Genomic DNA, 7241 nt, shown 5'->3' with positions numbered 1-7241 from the left:
CTATAATTTTTTATGTTCCATGCTAGTTTTATGACAATACTCACATGTTTTATATATACTTTATATCATTTTGATGCATTTTCCGGCACTAACATATTAACAAGATGCCGAAGCGCCAGTTCCTGTTTTCTGCTGTTTTTGGTTTCAGAAATCCTACACAGGAAATATTCTCGGAATTGGACGAAACAAAAGCCCACGGTCTTATTTTCCACAGAGCCTTCCAGAACACCGAAGAGGAGACGGAGAGGGGCGACGAGGCGGCCACACCATAGGGGGGCGCGGCCCCACCCCTGGCCGCACCGCCTTATGGGGTCGGCCCCTCGAGCGTCCCCCGACTCTGCCCCTTCGCCTATATAATCTCTCCGTCGCGAAAACCCTAGTACCGAGAGCCACGATACGAGAAAAGTTATTGAGACGCCGCCGCCGTCAATCCCATCTCGGGGGATTCTGGAGATCGCCTCCGGCACCCTGCCGGAGAGGGGAATCATCACCGGAGGGCTCTACATCACCATGCCCGCCTCCGGACTGATGCGTGAGTAGTTCATCCTTGGACTATGGGTCCATAGCAGTAGCTAGATGGTTGTCTTCTCCTCTTGTGCTATCATGTTTAGATCTTGTGAGCTGCCTATCATGATCAAGATCATCTATTTGTAATGCTACATGTTGTGTTTGTTGGGATCCGATGAATATGGAATACTATGTCAAGTTGATTATCGATCTATCATATATGTGTTGTTTATGATCTTGCATGCTCTCCGTTGATAGTAGAGGCTCCGGCCAAGTTGATACTTGTAACTCCAAGAGGGAGTATTTATGCTAGATAGTGGGTTCATGCCTCCATTGAATACTGGGACGAGTGACGAAAGTTCTAAGGTTATGGATGTGTTGTTGCCACTAGGGATAAAACATCAATGCTTTGTCTAAGGATATTTGTATTGTTTACATTACGCACGGTACTTAATGCAATTGTCCGTTGTTTGCAACTTAATACTGGAAGGGGCGCGGATGCTAACCCGAAGGTGGACTTTTTAGGCATAGATGCATGCTGGATAGAGGTCTATGTTCTTTGTTGTAATGCCCTAAGTAAATCTCATAGTAGTCATCATGATATGTATGTGCATTGTTATGCCCTCTCTATTTGTCAATTGCCCAACTGTACACCCAACATGCTATTTATCTTATTGGAGAGACACCACTAGTGAAATGTGGACCCCGGTCCATTCTTTTACATCTGAAATACAACCTACTGCAATCATTATTCTCTGTTGTTCTTTGCAAACAAACATCATTCTCCCCACCATACGTTTAATCCTTTGTTTACAGCAAGCCGGTGAGATTGACAACCTCACTGTTAAGTTGGGGCAAAGTATATTGATTGTGTTGTGCAGGTTCCACGTTGGCGCCGGAATCCCTGGTGTTGCGCCGCACCACACTCCTTCACCAACAACCTTCATGTGGCCTTCATCTCCTACTGGTTCGATAACCTTGGTTTCTTACTGAGGGAAACTTGCTGCTGTATGCATCACACCTTCCTCTTGGGGTTCCCAACGGACGTGTGCATCACGCGTCATCAAGCTAATTTTCTGGCGCCGTTGCCGGGGAGATCAAGACACGCTGCAAGGGGAGTCTCTCACATCCAATCTCTTTACTTTATTTATTGTCTTGCTTTATTTTATTTTCTGTTTTGTTTGCTCTCTTTATATCAAAAACAAACAAAAAGTTACTTGTTTTACTTTACTTAATTCGGTTTTGCTTTATTTATTTTTATTATTGCTAAAATGAGTAATCCTGAAGTTGAAGTTCGTTCGCTTAAGAAACAAGGGGGAGAAAGTTTTAAAGATGCTTGGTATAGAATTAGTGATACTCATTGATACGTCTCAAACATATCTATAATTTCTTATGTTCCATGCTACTTTTATGATGATACTCACATGTTTTATACACACTTTATGTCATTATTATGCATTTTCCGGCACTAACCTATTGACGAGATGCCGAAGAGCCGATTCTTTGTTTTACTGCTGTTTTTGGTTTCAGAAATCTTACACAGGAAATATTCTCGGAATTCGACGAAATCAAGGCCCACGATCTTATATTTCCACGAAGCTTCTAGAACACCGAAGATGGACCAGAGGGGAGGCCCAGGGCCCCCACACATGGTGGCGGCGCGGCCAGAGGGGGGGGCGCGCCCCCCTGGTGTGTGGAGCCCCCAGACCCCTTCCGACTCCGACTCTTCGCCTATATAAGTCGTCGTGACCTAAAACCTCGACACCAATAAGCCACGATACGAGAAAAGTTCCAGAGCCGCCGCCATCGCGAAGCCAAGATTCGGGGGACATAAGTCTCTGTTCCGGCACGCCGCCGGGACGGGGAATTGCCCCCGGAAGGCATCTCCATCGACACCACCGCCATCTTCATCAACGCTGCTGTCTCCTATGATGAGGAGGGAGTAATTCTCCTCTGAGGCTAAGGGCTCTACCGTAGCTATGTGGTTCATCTCTCTCTTTGTGATCTAGTTGAATATCATCTATGTGTTACTCTGGTGATGTTATTAAAGTAGTCTATTCCTCCTCCATGATGTAATGTCGACAGTGTGTGCATCATGTAGTACTTGGTATAGGTTATGATTGTAATCTCTTGTAGATTATGGAGTTAACTATTACTATGATAGTATTGATGCGATCTATTCCCCCTTTCATAGCTTTACGGTGACAGTGTGCATGCTATGTTAGTACTCGGTATAATTGCAATGGTCTATTATGCACTCTAAGGTTACTTAAATATGAACACCGAATGTTGTGGAGCTTGTTAACTCCGGCTTGAGGGACACTACAAGAAAAGTTCTGATAGACAACGTCTCAAAATCGTCCGCTAAGGGGTATTTTTCGTCGCCCATGGGCCTAACCCGACGATATGGGTTCTGTTGTGGAAACTGCGTCAGGCAAAGTCCAACGACGTTTTTCTCGGTCCGTCGCGCTTGGGCGCCCTTCCGCCACGGAAAATCGGACCGTTGCCCAAGTGTTTCCGGGAGCCCGTTGACTGCCGACGTCATGCAAGCCGACACGTGGCGAGCACGCGGTTAGCCGGCAGTTAACGGCGTTAACCGGCTGAAACCCCGTGGTAGATGGTAGGCCCACACGAGGCCTGCCACGTCTTAAGCGGGCCGGCCCAATAAGTTTGCGGGCCAGGCCAGCTGACATAGTTTGACCGGTCAACTATATAGCTGGGCTGGTCCATTAGTTACGTGGACCGGGCCTAACCTCTAAGGTTGACTGGTCAAAACTTTAATGGGCCGGCCCACTAAGCATGTGGGCCGGGCCGAATGCACTCGATTGACCGGTCAACCGGCAAAAGGGCCGGCCCACAAGACATGTGGGACCCACTTTCGGGCCGGCCCATTTACAAAGTGGGGTCCACATTAAAGCAACTGGGCCGGCCCAAGAAGTTAGTGGGCCGGCCCAATTAGCATGTGGGTCCCACTTTCCTGTTAAAAGGCCAGCCCATTTAGTATGTGGGGTCCACCATATAGCAAGTGGGCCGGCCCAAAAGATAGTGGGCGGGCCAAAAACACGAGTGGGTCCCACTTTCTCGTTACGAGGCTGGCCCATTTAGCAAGTGGGGTCCACCATAGAGCGAGTGGGCCGGCCCAACAAGATAGTGGGCCGGGCCAAAAAGTCCGGTGGGTCCCACTTCCCCTGCTAAGGGCCGGCCCATTTAGTATGTGGGGTCCACCATATAGCAAGTGGGCCGGCCCAACAAGATAGTGGGCGGGCCAAAACGCCGGTGGGTCCCACTTTCGGTTAAAGGGCCGGCCCATTTAGTATGTGGGGTCCACCGTACAGCAAGTGGGCCGGCCCAACACGCTAGTGGGCCGGGCCAAAAACACAGGTGGGTCCCACTTTCCTGTAAAAGGGCCGGCCCATTTAGTATGTGGGGTCCACCATAGAGCAAGTGGGCCGGCCCAACACGCTAGCGGGCCGGGCCAAAAACACAGGTGGGTCCCGCATTCGTCTTAAAGGGCCGGCCCGTTTAGAACGTGGGGACCACCACAAAAGCAATTGGGCTGGCCCAACTAGTTGGTGGGCCGGCCCAGTAGTGGGTGGGGTCCACCTTAAAGCAAGTGGGCCGGCCCAATAAAAGTGTGGGGTCCACAGTTAATCAAGTGGGCTGGCCCAATCAGTAAGTGGGCCAGCCCGTTTAGTTGCTGTTTATATGCCGGCGTAAAAGGCGCTTTAGGATTTTGCGGGCCGGCACGTATGTGATTTCGCTTAATTGGGCCGTTTAAGGGATGGGAATTCGTGATTTAGATACTGAGAATATTTACGCAGCATTGATTTATGTCGGATAGCCTCACTTACGACAAGCACCAAAGAAAAAATGCGCGAAAGAACTATAAAAACTAACTAAATATTACATCAGCTGCAAGGCTTTGAAAAAATATTACAGAACCCAGAGAAATTGAATGGTAATTAAACCTAGCAATACAATGAAGCGATCCGGCAATCTTTTAAGTTGTCCATGCAGCACCTATATATGAAACAAAGACATTACAAGTTAAGACAACAACAATGGAAACGCAAAGACACCGCAATATTGTTTGCCTAAGAATTTGGAACTCATCATTTCGTCGTTATAACAAGATCATTGTAATGCGCACAATAAGCAAACAAAGAGTGCATGCCGCATACCAACAGACCAATATAACAGAGCATGTTAGAATGAAACGACGGACTTACTACTTGTCGAGTCCCATGCAAACCAACATGTTCGGGGAGTACAAAATTGGCATGAACAACATAGTAGCGAGGCTATAAATTTTGTAACAACGGCTGAGCAAGATGAAGTTATGATGGCTACATCTACGGAGCGGGGAATGTAAACCAAAAATAGAAGTTACGATGGCAAAAGCTAAAGAGGAGGGAATGTGAACCAACATGTGCCAAGTGCAATTACTTCATTTTGGCCGTGAACTAAATAATACTCCTGAACTTATAGTGAAGGGGATGCAAATCAAGATGTTTCGGGATATAAACTTGTAATGAGCAACACATAGAGGATAGTTAATGCTTTGGAGCTTAGGATGGACCGGATACGAGAATATAGTGGGATCACTGTGAACTTGTATAAGAGGGAATGCAAACCAATATGTTCAGCTTTCCATATGTGAGCGTCATGCCAAGTCAGAGAAACAAGTCAATAATGCAGCTTTTGAAGAACAAGATGGCACGCAAAATTATTATCTAGTAGTATGACAAGTTTATTTGTACTACAGGCTAGATAGCAAAGTGATAGCATGCCAAACTAAGTCCTTACTTTGTTAGCTTACAATGAACTAGATACAAAACAATGGCATCACATGTAGTACAGGGAATGCAAGCCAACATGTTCATGGAGTAAAAAGTTGGCACAAACAACATAGTAGCGAGGCCATAATTTTTGTAACAACGGTCGAGCAAGATAAAGTTATGATGGCTAGATCTACGGAGCGAGGGAATGTAAACCAAATATAGAAGTTACGATGCCAAAAGCTATAGAGCGGGGAATGCGAACCAACATGTGCAATTACTTAAAATTGGCCATGAACTAAATAATAGCGAGGATGTTACTATAATACCTATAATTTTTGTAACAACGGCTGAGCAAGATAGAAGTTATGATGGCTACATCTACGGAGCGAGGAATGCAAACCAAAATGTTCAATCGCTTAAAGTTAGCAATGAAGTAGAAAATAGCAACGTGTTACGGTCATAGCTAGGAATGAACTAAAAGAGCTTCGGACAAACAAGCATCTGAACCCAGAACATGGCGCTAAAACAAGGGACTTACATTAGGAGAAGCACTCGTGGGAGTCACAACGAGATCTTCCTGGGGTTGATAGATCCGGTGATGAAGTACGCTACATGTGCTACTTGGGGTTGGAGAGACGGCCATTACACTTCATGGTTACTCATCTCATCTGCAAAAACGTAACGGCGCGTCGTTAGCACAAACAGAGTTCCCCAAGATTAAACCAGAACTTGCGAGGCAAGCAATAGAAAAGCGACGATAGAAGAGTTTAGATCATGCACGGCGCCGGTGAAGCGGATCCGGTTCATGCACAGTGGTGTCGGTGAGCAAGATACGATGCGGTGGACGACGGATCCGGCGAGCGGCTCCGTGGGGTGGACGATACCGCAGCTGAAGCGACTGCGGTAGGCTGCCTGGATGAGCATATGGTTTCGAGGTACGGCGGGGATGATCCGGTCCGGTTGATGACGAGCGTCGATGAAGCGGCTTCGGCAGGCAGCCGGATGACGAGGATCGCGAGGGCTCGGGTAGGCCAGGGAAGTCCGGCGGGGATGTTTCGGTGCGGTGGTCGTGGAGGTGGGAGAGAGGGACTTGGGAAGTTCCGGTGGGTGGTCTGAGGGAAATGAATTTTTTTTGGGAGGGTTTCCGGGCTAGGGAGGTGGTGATTCAAAAAATGACGGGCAGACCCCCCACCAACCGACTTTGCTGCCATCTCCACGGGGGTAGAATGGGAATTTGGAAGCGTGTGAAATTTTTGTATTTTGTGGGCGGGAAGTTTTGCCGCTATGAGATTTTGAATTTGGCCACCGTCCAAGTATAATGATAAAAAATTGTGAGACCGTACTAGTACCTCTGTTCAAGGCCGAGTGCAAAATCAAATCATCGTCACGTTGAAAATTTGTTACCAACTTACCATGATCATGATCTACCTCTGAAAATGGGCGCATCCACTAAAACTTGCAAAGTATAATGATACAAATTTGTGAGACCGTACTAGTACTTATGTTCAAGGTCGAGTGCAACATCAAATCATCATTACATTGAAAATTGTGTTACCATGATCATGATATTTCTCTGAATTTGGCGCATCCGCTAAATCTCGCAAAGGATAATGATTAAAAAAATGTGAGATTGTACTAGTTCTTATGTTCAAGGCCGAGTACAAGATCAAATCATCATCACGTTGAAATTTGTTACAATGATCATGACATATCTCTAAAATTGGTGCATCCGCTAAATCTTGCACGTGGCGCATCTCGGTGCGGAGCAACGGTCGGTGCTATCAAGGTTGAGGCGTCGGTAGCGTCATCGGGCTCTCCTCTCTTGATAGATCTTCTACATGGCGCGGCGCACCACCCGCCGATAAGCAGTCACATGTGAGACCGAGGTGGAGACGTCTCCGGCATCCTCGAGGCGCGGCCACCCTTCTACGAGCCAGCGTCGACTCAAGGTAT

The sequence above is a fragment of the Lolium rigidum genome, chromosome 6, assembly GCF_022539505.1.
Source record: "Lolium rigidum isolate FL_2022 chromosome 6, APGP_CSIRO_Lrig_0.1, whole genome shotgun sequence".
Taxonomy (NCBI): domain Eukaryota; kingdom Viridiplantae; phylum Streptophyta; class Magnoliopsida; order Poales; family Poaceae; genus Lolium; species Lolium rigidum.
The sequence above is the reverse complement of the archived record's forward strand: the minus strand, read 5'-3'. Positions refer to the sequence as shown.